This window comes from Brassica oleracea, chromosome C2, assembly GCF_000695525.1.
Source record: "Brassica oleracea var. oleracea cultivar TO1000 chromosome C2, BOL, whole genome shotgun sequence".
In the NCBI taxonomy this organism is placed as follows: Eukaryota; Viridiplantae; Streptophyta; class Magnoliopsida; order Brassicales; family Brassicaceae; genus Brassica; species Brassica oleracea.
Window position 1 is genome coordinate 29,335,505 of NC_027749.1, and position 14,538 is coordinate 29,350,042.

Consider the following 14,538-nt stretch of genomic DNA (forward strand, 5'->3'; position numbering starts at 1 on the left):
GTTGCATAATTACCAAAAATTAAAATTAAACAATATTTATAAAATTTGTAGATATAGAAAAAAATAATGAGTTTACTATTAAATTTTTATAATTTTCTTTAAAAAATTATATACATTTTTGAAAATTTTACTAACAAAATTGTATAATTTAAAAATATATAATTAAATTATATTTCGAAATTTATAATGCCATATTTGAATATATTTATTTTAATGTTGATTTATGAATTATTCCCATATTCTAAAAAAAAATTTCCAAAAATATAAATTGACATTAAATGTAATATATGAGTTATTACCTTATTTTAAAAAGTTTACCAAAAATATAAATTAACATTAAATGCAATTGTCCATGTCATATTAAGCTATAAAATATGTCATCAATTTCAGTAGTCACGTCATATTTGTTTTGTAAAATTGATCGTAGAAAAGAAATATGGCAAAATCAGTTCGTAAAAATAGTCTAAGGGACTAGGTAATAATACACGCATAATAGTTTCGTTATTTTTAATAAAGATACATTAATCTGTTTAATTTGGATATCGGTTCGGTTTTATGTTGTTTTTTGTTTTGTAATCTCCAAAAAATATAACTATAATTTTAAATAAATATTTATTTGGTTTGTTCGGTTAAAATGTTTGGTGTTTTTTTGTTTTTTTCCCTGTAATAATCAAAAATTACTAGTATTTGTTGTTTTCATGTTATGTTATGAATCTTAGATAGTCGTGATGTCGAACCAATGTTTTCATATTATAATTTTTAAACGGAAAATAGTTAATATATATATATATATATATATATATATATATGGGAAATTACATTTTTATTACTTTCATACTACAAATTTTCATTTTTACCACTACTAAAAGGACATTTCCATTAATAATGTTTTCATTAAGTGGCAAAAAACTCGTATAATCTTGTTCATTATATATATAATAAAAAATATTTAAATAAATAAAAATCTAAAAAAATAAAAAATATTTTTTTTCGAATTATACAATTTCGAAATTCAAATCCTAAACCCTAAAACTCAACTCTAAACCTTAAACAATCAATCCTAAACCTTTTTTTATTGAAATACGAACCCTAAACAATAAACCCTAAACCATCAATCCTAAACCTTTTTTTGAAATACTAAACCCTGAACCCTGAAACATCAACTCTAAACCCTAAACCCCAAAACATCAACTCTAAACCCTAAACCCTAAACCTTCAACTATAAACCCTAAAACATCAGCTCTAAACCATAAACCATAAACTTCAACTCTAAACCTTAAACCATCAACAATAGAGTTTAGAGTTGATGTTTCGGGATTTAGGGTTTAGAGTTGATGTTTCATGGTTTAGAGTTGATGTTTCATGGTTTAGAGTTTAGAGTTGATGATTTAGGGTTTAAAGTTGATGTTTTAAGTTTAGATTTAGGGTCTAGGGTTTACGTTTAGGGTTTAGGGTTTATGGTTGATGTTTTAAGTTAAATTAGTTAACAATATGTTTTATTTTTGTCGAGGTTAATCAAAAAGTTATAAATGTCTTTTACCTTTCATTGAAGATGAAAAGTGTTACTTTGAAAATGATATTTTTGCAATTTCCCTATATATATATTAGGGAAAATTACATGTTTATCACTTTCATGCTACCACTTTTCATTTTTACCACCACTAAAGAAACATTTTCAAATATATGCCATTGTACTTTATATATATAATAAATAAAAATTTAAATAAATAAAAATCAAAAAAATAAAAAATAATTTTTAAATTTTTTTTCGAATTATACTATTTTGAAATTCAAACCCTGAACCCTACAACTCAACTCTAAACCCTAAACCACCTATCATAAACTCTATTTTTTTGAAATACAAACCCTAAACCAACTCTAAACCCTAAACCCTAAACCTTCAACTCTAAACCCTAAAACATCAACTATAAACCCTAAACTTCAACTCTAAACCTTAAACCATCAACACTCTAAACTATCAACACTAAACCCTAAACCTTAAAAAGTAAACTCTAAACCCTAAACTCTAAAAAATGAACCCTAAACCCCGAAACATCAACTCTAAACCCTAAACCCTAAAATGTAAACTCTAAACCCTAAACCCTTAAAAATTAACCCTAAACCCTGAAACATCAACTCTAAACCATAAACCTTCAACTATAAACCTTAAAACATCAACTATAAACCCTAAACCCTAAACTTCAACTCTAAACCCTAAACTATCAACTCTAAACCCTAAACCCTAAAAAGTAAACTTTAAAACCTAAAAAATTAACCCTAAACCCTGAAACATCAACTCTAAACCTTAAACCTTCAACTCTAAACCCTAAACCTTAAATCCTAAACCCTAAAACCCTAGAGGTGATGTTTTAGGGTTTAAAGTTGAAGGTTTAGGGTTTCAGGGTTTAGGGTTTACATTTATGGATTAGAGTTGATGTTTTAGGGTTTAGATTTGAAGGTTTATGGTTTTAGGGTTTAGGGTTCGAATTTCAGAAAAATATCGGGTTTAAGGTTAAGGGTTTATGTTTAGGGTTTATGTTTAGGGCTTAGAGTTGATGTTTTAGGGTTTAGATTTGATGGTTTAGAGTTTAGGGTTTAGAATTGATGTTTTGGGCTTTAGGGTTTAGAGTTGATGTTTCATGATTTAGGGTGTAGAGTTGATAATTTTGGTTTTAAAGTTGGTGTTTTAAGTTTAGGGTTTACGGGTTTAGAGTTGATGTTTTAGGGTTTAGATTTGAAGATTTAGGGTTTAGAATTTAGAGTTGATGTTTTGGGGTTTAGGGTTTACAGTTGATGTTTCATGGTTTAGGATTTAGAGATTAGAGTTGATGTTTCATGGTTTAGATTAGTTAACCATATGTTTTTTTTGTCAAAGTTAATCAAAAAGGTTATAATTGTCTTTTATCCTTCATTAAAATTGAAGGTAAAAATGATTAGTGTAAACATGAAAAGTGGTACTTTGAAAATGATATTTTTGGCAATTTCCCTATATATTAAGATAAATCATTTTACTACAATTTGGTCGATAGTGAAAGAAGCATTAAGAAAAAGAATATTTTAACTTCCAAAAAATTAGATATTTCTGTTGTGGTAAATACTCAGTTATAAGGTGCTCACGTTAATTTGCATCTGTATGTGTATGTAAAACTATATAAAGATGGTTGATAAATATATGGGAAAATTACATGTTTACCTCTTTCATGCTACTACTTTTCATTTTTACCACCATTAAATGAACATTTTCAAAAATACCTTCTTCATTAAGTGGCAAAACACTTTTATGTCTCTTGTTCTTTATATATATAATAAATAAATATTTAAATAAATAAAAATATAAAAAAATAAAAAATATTTTTTTAAAATTTTTTTTAGAATTATACTATTTCGAAATTCAAACCTTAAATCCTAAAACTCAACTCTAAACCCTAAACCATCAATCATAAACCTTTTTTTTTTTGAAATATGAACCCTAAACCCTCAACTATCAATACTAAACACTTTTTTTTTAAATACGAACCCTAAACCCAGAAACATCAACTCTAAACCCTAAACCCCGAAACATCAAGTCTAAACCCAAAAATTTCAACTCTAAACCCTAAAATATCAACTCATCAACTTTAAACCCTAAATCATCAACTCTAAACCCTAAACCATGAAACATCAACTCTAAACCCTAAACCCTAAACTTCAACTCTAAACCCTAAACCATCAACACTAAACCCTAAACCCTAAACCATCAACTCTAAACCCTAAACTCTAAATCCTAAACCATCAACTCTAAACCCTAAACTCTAAATCTTCAACTCTAAACCCTAAACTCTAAACCCTAAATTCAAAACCCTAAATCCTAAACCCAAAACCTAAACCCTAAAACCCTAGAGTTGATGTTTTAGGGTTTAGATTTGAAGGTTTAGGGTTTTAGGGTTTAGGGTTTAGGGTTTACGTTTAGGGTTTAGAGTTGATGTTTTAGGATTTATATTTGAAGGTTTAGGGTTTAGGGTTCGAATTTCAGAAAAAATTAGGGTTTAGGGTTTAGGGTTTAGAGTTGATGTTTTAGGATTTATATTTGAAGGTTTAGGGTTTAGGGTTCGAATTTCAGAAAAAATTAGGGTTTAGGGTTTAGGGTTTAGAGTTGATGTTTCATGGTTTAGGGTTTAGAGTTGATGATTTAGGGTTTAAAGTTGATATTTTAAGTTTAGATTTAGTGTTTAGAGTTTACGTTTAGGGTTTAAAGTTGATGTTTTAAGGTTTGAGTTTGAAGGTTTAGGGTTTAGGGTTTATAATTGATGTTTCATGGTTTAGGGCTTAGAGTTGATGTTTTAAGTTTAGATTAGTTAACCATATGTTTTTTTTGTCAAAGTTAATTAAAAGGTTATAAATGTCTTTTACCCTTCATTAAAGATGAGGGTAAAACTGGTTAATGTAAACATGAAAAGTGGTACTTTGAAAATGGTATTTTTGGCAATTTCCCTAAATATATATAAATATATTTTTAATTAATATTAAATGATATTTTTTTTCAAAATAATATATGAAAAATAAAATTATTAAAATGAAATTATTTAAAAACAAAAATATTGTAAAATTTATATAAACTGTAATATATAACTTATATATAATTCTTTAAATATGTATATATATATATATGCATATAACAGATCAAATTGAATATTCGTTCTTATAGATATTGCATTTTAGAGATATTGCATTTTAGTATTTGACTAGGTAATAATCCGCGCCTTGCGTTATTTGTGATTATTAGTTTCGTTATTTTTAATTAAAAGTTATTAAATCTGTTTAATCTGGATATTGGTTCGGTTTTAAGTTTTTTTTTGTTTTTAATCTTCTAAAATATAACTATTATTTTAAATTAATATTCATTTTTGTTTATTCGGTTAAAATGTTTAATTTTTTTTTTTTCCGGTAAAAACTAAAAATTAATATTATTTTTTTATTTTCATGTTATGAATTTTAGATATTCGTCATATCGAACCAATAGTTTCATATTATAGTTTCTAAACAGATAATAGTTTAAGAAAAACAAAAGAAAATTATTAAAACAAATCATTTCACTACAATTTGGTCGGTAGTGAAAGAAGCATTAAGAAAAATATTTCAACTTTAAAAAAAATTAGATTCTTCTGTTTTGGTGAATACTTAGTTACAAAACGTTCACATCAAAGTGCACATGTATGTGTATGTAAAAAGTATATAAAAATAGTTGACAAATATATAAAGATATTGGTATTTGTGATTTGCTTCTTTTTTGGATTTTGTATTTTAGTATTTGATTTGTTTCGTTGAGTTACAGATATCCAGATTTTTTTGGTTCAAATCAAAACGGATAACGAATCGAATCAAAATTTATTAATATTTTGCTCAACTTTATCCGCAAACAATAAAAATAATATATATATATAGTTTGGCTTTTGATTCGTCATCTATTTTTATTCGAACCGAAAAATCCAGAGTTTTATTGGAACCATGTATGTGAGTTTTATATTTAAAAAATGCAATGTCCATAGTGTGAACATATTTATGAATATAGTGTGAACGCGTTAGCATACTTATTACCAAATCATTGTGAAGCTGTCACGTGTCTATTATAGTGTGAATGCATTTATTACAATGCTTCTCTTTTAATATATACAGGATTTGCTTCGTAGAGTAACGAATATCCGGATTTTTGGTTCGAATCAAAACGGATAGCGAATCGAATAAAAATTTATAAATAATTTGTCCAGCTCTATTCGTAAACAGTAAAAATAGCGTAAAAAAGAACCATGCATGTGAGTTTTATATCAAAAAAAAGTAAAGTACATAGTGTGAACATATTTATGTAGAGTTTGACTGAAAACCTCTCTACATGTGATATGTGTTCATTTTATTATAAACGCATTTATTACAATGCTTCTACACGTGACATGTGATCGGTTTAGTGTGAACGCATTTATTACAATGCTTCTCCTTTAATATATAAGGGATTAAAAGGAAAAACTGCCAAAAAAAAAAACAAAAATTCACTATAGTTGTTCTTTTGATATAAAAAAATTTTGTCCACATTTTTTCTCTTTTTTACCCTTTCCAATTCTAAAGGTTAATGAAATAAATAGTTTTATGAATGAAAAAATTGTAAAAATAGAAACAATTGATAAAACACCTATATACACAAACTGATATTTTTTTGGTTTAAAAACCTGATAAATTAAATTTTAAAATTACGTTATACTAAAAGTAGAATTCATCTTCTACGAAAAATGAGTTTGTAGAAAGTGAATTCTAGATTAAACAAATTCGTCTACTTTTTTTTAGAACGAACAATCTACTATTACTTAAAATTCTAAATATGGGGAATATGAATTCTACTAATTGTAAAGATAGCTACTTTTCTGTCGAATGCAGATTCTACTTTTATTATGTATTCTACAACTCCCGGAATGTGAAATCTAGACATTACAATGATGCTACATGAGGTATAATCTGCTTATCGGATTTTTTATCTACGCTGTGTAAAAAGTGCTTTCTACGGATAAGAAAACATGATTTTTGCAAAAATTTAAGAAATTTCAGTTAAGAAAATATTTTAAAAATATTTGAAATATTCTAACTTCCTAAAACGTGTAATTTTGGTCACAAAAATATTGTAAAAATATTTTTAATCTTTGTGCTTACCTAAAACGTTACAAACATATTTTTTGTTTTTTTGATATGTTTACAAAAACACACACACACACATATATATATATATATATTCAAAGTTTTTTGATATATTTACCAACATATATCGACTAAAAATTATATATGTATATGTATATTTATTTTTATTTTTATTAATATATTTATTTATAGAATTATTTGAAATTCAGTTGTGTATATCACAGTAATATATAAATGTTATTGTCCATGCTATGCATGAGACTATTTTATTTTTAATTAAAATTATATATTAAAAGTAATAGTTGAATTTAAGTATATAAGTATCGTAAAAATATTAGTATATAAGTATGCTTATTATAACAGTTTAAAGTAAAAAATTATTTATCAAATATGATTAAACATTTAAAATATTTGATAAAATTTTAAGATATTTAAATAACTTATAAAATAGTTATTTTACACTAAAAATTGTTAAATATCGACTAAAAACTCTTAGTAGATATTTTGGAAATTTAAATGTAGAATTTATAAAAAGTATAAATATTAATTTTTTGTGCTCTTTATGTTAGTTAAATTTTATTTATATATTAATTTATTTTTATTAATATATTTATTTATATAATCATTCTGAATTCAATTGTTTATATTAATTTTTATATTAATATAAAAATGTTAAATATATTACTTTTATTAATGTATTCTAAATGTTTAATTAAATGGAAATTGGATTGTATAACACCAAAAAAAAGTATAATTCATTTTATAGCCAGTTTCCTTAATATACCGGTATATCGTGTGTCTTTTCTATAATATTGCCATAATACCCTTTCATTCCACCAGTGAAACGTGGAAGACAAAAGTAATCTTAATTAATAGTTAGTGACTGTAAAAGAAGAAGGTGGCATTGATTATTCTCACATGTCTAACAAAGTAAATTTTGATTGGTAGAATACAAAAAGGTCAATAGATTCATTTTCAGATTTGAGCGACTAAGATGCCACTGAGTGTATTCTTGGAGAATTTTTATGGAGAAGAAGACCATCTTCGAAGGCTCAGTAGGTGACATAAAATGCGAGTAAGACGACACCGTAACGGCAAAACAAATTCACATTCCCTATTATGTAAGTTGCTTTGCTACTCTTAAATTCTCTGAATTTGCATCCTGCCATTGTTGTATGTTGGAGTCTGATATTGTAAAGTAAAATAATTGGGAATTTAGGTTTTCCTGTTTATAAGAAAATGGTACTTATATTCCATTTGCAAGGTGGTATAGTTGACTGCGTATATATATATGGAATAGACTCCATGAAAATAACTATGTGAACCTCTATTTCTTTGTTTGTGTAAATTTGTAAATATAATATTCTATATGTATAGGTAAATAAAGTAATATAGATGACTATCTGCATAGCATATAAATGTTATTAAGGTGAAAAATTGTACTGTATATAAATGGAGTAGTACAAATGTTTTTCCGCATAGTATATTAACTGTTGGGTTAGTATATTATATGTTATGGAAATAGTTTTCAGTTTAAAGCTAATGTGAGTTATGATCACCACATAATTGATAATCGTAATCTAATACAAGTTATGACGAGGAGTAACTACAATAGGCCAGTGAATATGTTTCTTTTCAGATTTGTGGGATTGTTGATGAAATTGTCTCTGTTGATGGTGAAGAATTGTGGTGAATAATAGAGTTTCGAAGACTCTTGTGGCGAGAGACAAGACATGTGCAGTGGCGATCACCTCTATCTATACAATCGAAACCAATGTATTCGTTTATGCAGATAGAATTTTTTTTTTTTTTTTTTGTAAAAATGTAAAACAATATGTATTTTCATATTTTGTTATGTGATATATTTTGTTACTATACTATTTTATTATGTTTCATTCCATTTGACGGTTACTAAAAAGTGCTCTATTTTTTTTTATAAATATAGTTTGTAATTTTCTTAAGTTCTCACTATCGTTACATGTTTGTGAACCTCTAAAAATTGTACTATGATCTATATTGTATAATTTAATATTACATAATAAAATTTAATATTACATAATATTATGTACTCTAATATTTTGATATTTGGGTTTAGGGTTTATATTTGGGTTATGGTTTAGAGATTAGAGTTTAGGGTTTAGTATTTAGAAGGTAAAGGGGTATGTTTAGGGTCAGTTTTAACTTCTTCAATGCAATCATATACATTTCATAATTTTACCAATATGTACTATGTTTTTTTTTTGTTCCATTATATTCTATTTGGGTTTAGGGTTTATATTTGGATTTAGAATTTAAATTTTATTAAGAGTTTAGTTATTAGAGTTTAGTGATCAGAGTTTAGAGTTTAGTATTTAGAAGGTGAGGGGGTATGGTTGGGGTCAACATTACCTTCTGTTATTCAATCGTAGACATTTCATAATTTCACCAATATGTACTATGTTATTTTTTTTGTTCATTCTATTTGGGTTTTGGGTTTATATTTGAGTTTAGGTTTTAGTGATAAGAGTTTAGGATTTAGTATTTTGGAGTTGGGATAATGTTTAGTATTTAGATGTTGTGAATGTGGTTATAATTTTTATTTGAGTTTGTTTAACGATTGAGATTTAAGATTTAGTTTTTAGATGTTGGGGTCGGATAATGTTTAGTACTTAGGTGTTGCATAGTGATTGAGATTTAGGGTTTAGTATATAGGGGTTGGGATAATGTTTAGTATTTAGGGTTATAAATGGATTTATAATTTTATACTATTTCAGCGATATAGAATACATTCGGTGTATATATATATATGTGGTTAGTGAACATGTGACGTGGATGTTTCGATATGTGATTATAAATACGACACAAAAAGAACGAGGTCACTTACTTTCTCACTTGCAACTGGAAACCTGTTAAGCAAAAGGGATATAACCGGATAGTTTGTGGTATAAATATCTGACATTACATTATGTCAGAATCATTGTTATTCACCTTATTTATCTTTCAAATATGGTTATTACACAAATAAGCCCTTAATTAAAATTATATATATATATATATATATATATATGTTTTTAATTTGTTTTTCAATATTTAAATACTTTTTAAAATGTATTTATTTGCTTCATTTGATTAATCAAGGGTTAGTTTTGGGATTACGAAAAAAACTATGATAAAGAGACAACTTAATGATGGTATTATTCCAAAAGGACAACCATATTGAATTTTTGTTCCGTTTTAGCAATTTTGCCTTATGGTAAGATATTTTCTGAAAATTTTACAATTGTTTAGGGGATTTGAAAAGATAATATGGTATTTCTCACCAGTATTATAATCCCGAGCAAGCTCCCTGAATACAGCAAGACAATTTCAGAACAGCATTACCTTCCATTAAAAGTAGCATCGAAGGAGCTGGCTCTACAGGGACTGACTCTGCAAAGAATGCTGTGTTCACCTGATCACGCAAAAAAACAAGTTAGGATTGAAGTTTTGATAATATATGTTTGAACCGAGATCTGTCGATAAACTAGTAAAGAAAGGGGACGAGTTCTCGTCGGTGGGTCGAGACAAAGACGTTTTATTAGATCAAGGAATCGTTTGATTGTGTTACGAAAGAGGAAAGAAACGGTAGAAATGAGCCGGCGAAAGCTAGTTCGCCGGAAGGTAGAAGTCTGCGAGAGTAAAGATGTAAAGCCCTAGTTTCTAGCCGAAAGTAAGTGTGTAGTGATTTGCGGATCCCTTTCTCGCTGCCTCTCTCTCCCCTTTTATAGGTGGTTGCTCGTTAACCTAGTTCATCTTGACCTAATGGACCTTTTTTTTGTCAATTGGGGCGAACTGTCGGGCCGCTGCTTCGAGTCGTCGAGTTGACTGCTTTCAGTCGCTCGTTTGGTAGGCTAAAAGCAGTCTCAAGTCGAGCCGATCAGTCACTCGCGAGTCGATGAGCCGAGCCTCTCCCACATGGTTATGTGTTAGGACAACTATCATGTGGGCCTTTTGGGATGGCCAGACCCAACAATATACTTGTTTGAAAGGGTAAGGAAACAAAAAGATGGTTACGAGCTGCAGCAAATGTTCTGCTCAAACAAAATGAGCAAATCTTACTTTTACCAAGGTTTTCTTGCTGCTTCTGTAAAGTAGTGCCACGTTTTAGCTTCTGTAAAGAACAAGAAGTTACCTCAAACATCAGTTCGCAGAAACCATTTGCATCGATTGATCTCAGATCATTTTTTTCAAATAGATACAAATCTCCAAAGGTGACGTATAGACTGATTCGTTCAGATGTTTTGTGAATGCGCAGGTTCTAGTGCTTTAGTCTGTATATTCATCAAAGCTCTGAATTTTTAATAAATTCGGATGAATGAATCGAACAGAAATATGTATCTTTGACCTCTCTCATTAAAAACAGTGATCATCTTATTTTTATATATTTTTGAAATTGGGATGAGACTGAGTAGGGGTGGGCGTTCGGGTTCAGATCGGGTATTTCGGTATAGATGTATAGAACCCATTCGGGTATTTCTACATTTCGGCTCGGGTTCGGATATTTTCAGTTCGGGTTCGGTTATTTCGGGTCGGTTCGGATATTTAGATTTTAAAGAAAAAAGATTAAATTCTTCATTGTTTAAGTTTTTTATATTTCAAATATATACTTTTAACTTAAATAGTTTTATAATTTTTAATAGATTAAACTATTAATAAGTTTGAAGATAAAAAAATTAAAAATAAAAGACACTAATTTAGTTGTTTTAAAAAAAAATTGGATGCAACTTTTGTTAGCAAATGATTTTATCCATAATTATATGTATATTATCTGATTTTGAGCCATGTGGAGAACCAATATAAATATTATGAATAAAATTAGAGAAATAAACTAGAAATACCGGGTCATGTATTCATATTTTCGGTTATCTTCAGATATCCATTCGGGTTTAGATATTACCCTTTTGGGTTCGGATATCCAATCTCTCCTAACTCAATACCTGTTTGGATATTTTGCTACTCCGGTTCGGGTTTTTCGGGTCGGGTTTGGATACGGGTTCGAATATCGGGTAAAGTGCTCACCCCTAAGACTGAGAGTCTCACCTTCTACCGCAATCTCGTTGTGGGCATACGAGCTTTAGATTTTCCTTGTCTTGAAGTTGAATCAGACCAAAGATCTTATCAGAGAGGAAGAATCAGGAGAATGAACTCCATCAAACTCCTTCAAGCAGTGTTGCACTGACGTAACTTACATTTGATCTTCTTCTTAGTGCTCACAGAGACATATCGTCGACCAAGTGATGCATAAAATTTTACAATGACAGCCTTTACCTACGACTCAGAGATGGGTTTCCTCGGAGATGGAAGTCGTCTACACCGACGTTTTACCCTCTGAGCAAGAAGACCACCGACGTTTTACCCTCTGAGCAAGAAGACGTATCTCATGCCCTTTTTCAAAAAAAAAAAAAAGAAGACGTATCTCAATTCTTGTCCGACATGATATGTTTAATTTTTTTTTTATTTTCATGTCTCTTCAAATACCAACTGTAGAGATGTTATTTTATGGGAGCTGTTTTTAACTAAAACTGAAGGTAAACTCTCCTAAAATCGCTATAACAAAAGTTTATTCCTAAATATTGTACACTATTGAGTAACAGTGCATTTTATATAGTTTTTACGAATTGTTTATTGAATAACTAGGGATTTCAAGTGACTTTCATTAACTTTTGCTAAATTTCATGTTGAATAACAGTTGATTTGGATTTTCTTTTTAAAATCACTAGTTCAACCGGAGATTTAAACTCTTGTTTCTTAAAACAAAATCTCAAAGTTTCTTAAAACTCTTGTTTCAATACAGCCCCCAAAGATGAGAAGAAAAGATGAGAGAGAGAGAGAGATAGAGAGAGAGAGAGAACTCTGGAAGATGCGAAAAGGAATTATGCGCAAAGGAATTATGCGACGACAGAAAAAGAACAACTAGTAGTTGTTTTCGCATTCGAAATTTTGTTTCCTTATTTAGTTGGTTCAAAAGTAGTCGTCCACACGGACCATGCTGCATTAAAATATTTGATGCAAAAGAAAGACGCAAAACCGAGAGTTCTAAGATGGATCCTACTCCTACAAGAATTTGACATCGAAATAGAAGATAAAAGAGGAGTGGAAAACGGAGTCACAGATCACCTTCGATGAATAAGAATCGAAAACGACGTTCCAATTGATGATTTCCTACCCACGGAAAATGTTTATCAGACGAATTCGACGCTTATTGGTAAGATATGTCTTCCATGTGAGCATATTTTGACCGACACCGGACAAGGTGTATCAATCAACATCTCAAACGGCCATCGAACCAAACCTCAAAAAGTCAAAATTATTATCGACCTAGATATCAAAATTGCTTGCAATCCCTAGCAATCTGAATTAGATTCTCTCGGAGGTAGAAGTTTAACTCAGGGGCGCATGCGTTAGATAATACCACCTTAGATAAGCCTTGGTATGCTGATATATTAAACTATCTCGCTCCTGATGTATAGGTAAGTTCTCCTTCCCGATGGCTCTAGGTCGTCGTACCCTAATCGGCTTTATCCTTCTCGGATCAAACAATAGGGCTTTTCACTACAAGAAAACACATCGAATTCCGACGGAGGTTCCGACGGATACCAAGGTCGTCGGACATTTGTGACGGAATACTGACAAATTTCCGACCAAATCCAAAAAAATAAGTCGTCGGAATTCCGTCGGCCATTTCCGACGGAATTCCGACGAAATATGGTCCGTCGGAATTTTCCGACGACTTTTCGACGACATTCCGATAAAAAATGTAACCGTTGTAGTCGTCGGAAGTTCGTCGGTATATTCCGACGAAATTCCGACGACATTCCGATTAACAGCAAAGTCGTCGAAATTCCATCGGTATTTTCCGATGGAATTCCGACGAACCATGTGACCATTGCCGACAAATACATATGACCGTTGTGTAGCCGTTTGGGATTGGACAATTCCGACGGAATTCCGACGGACTTCTTTACATCCGTCGGAATTTCGTCGGAAAGTCGTCGGAGGTCCGTAAGCAATTTCCTATAAATACAACCCCTCCTCATTCAACTCATTCACACTTCATTCTCTCTTCATTCTCTTTAGTCATAACAATTCCGTGAAAATCATGTCTTCAGAAGTTTATTATCGTTCGTGGATGGATAAACCTCATTTGGATCCGAACACCAATTTGCTTACGGAAGAATACGTTCAAGGGATTGGAGAATTCATGAGGCTTGTTCAACAGCAACCGGATGCAAAAAGTGGTATGTTAAGATGTCCCTGCTCTTCTTGCAATAATAATAAGGTTATAAAAGAATTTGATGTTTGGACTCATTTGTATATGAAAGGGTTTTCACGTAATTATAAAGTTTGGTACCTTCATGGGGAAACTGGTTATGAATATGGTAGTACTAGCGAACCTCAGCCTGTTAGTGAACCTCAGCCTGATATTAGGTTAGAAGAATCTAGAACAGATATAGATTATGGTGTAGGTACTGAGCAGATGGTACATGATCATTATAGAGGGGAAGAACCAAACCCCGAGTCTAGGAGATTTTTTGACATGTTGGATGCAGGAAAACAACCTTTGTATCAAAATTGTAGAGATGGTCATTCAGTCTTATCATCTGCAACTAGATTAATGGGTATTAAGACAGACTATAATTTGGCTGAAGAATGTATGGATGCGATTACTGATTTTGTCAAAGGTATTCTACCTGAGGATAACCTTGCACCGGGTTCATACTACGAGGTTCAGAAACTTGTTGCAGGTCTTCAACTACCGTATGAAGTGATAGATGTATGTATTGACAACTGCATGATCTACTAGAGAGCGGATGAGACACGGAATATATGCAAATTTTGTGGGAAACCTCGTTATCAGGACAC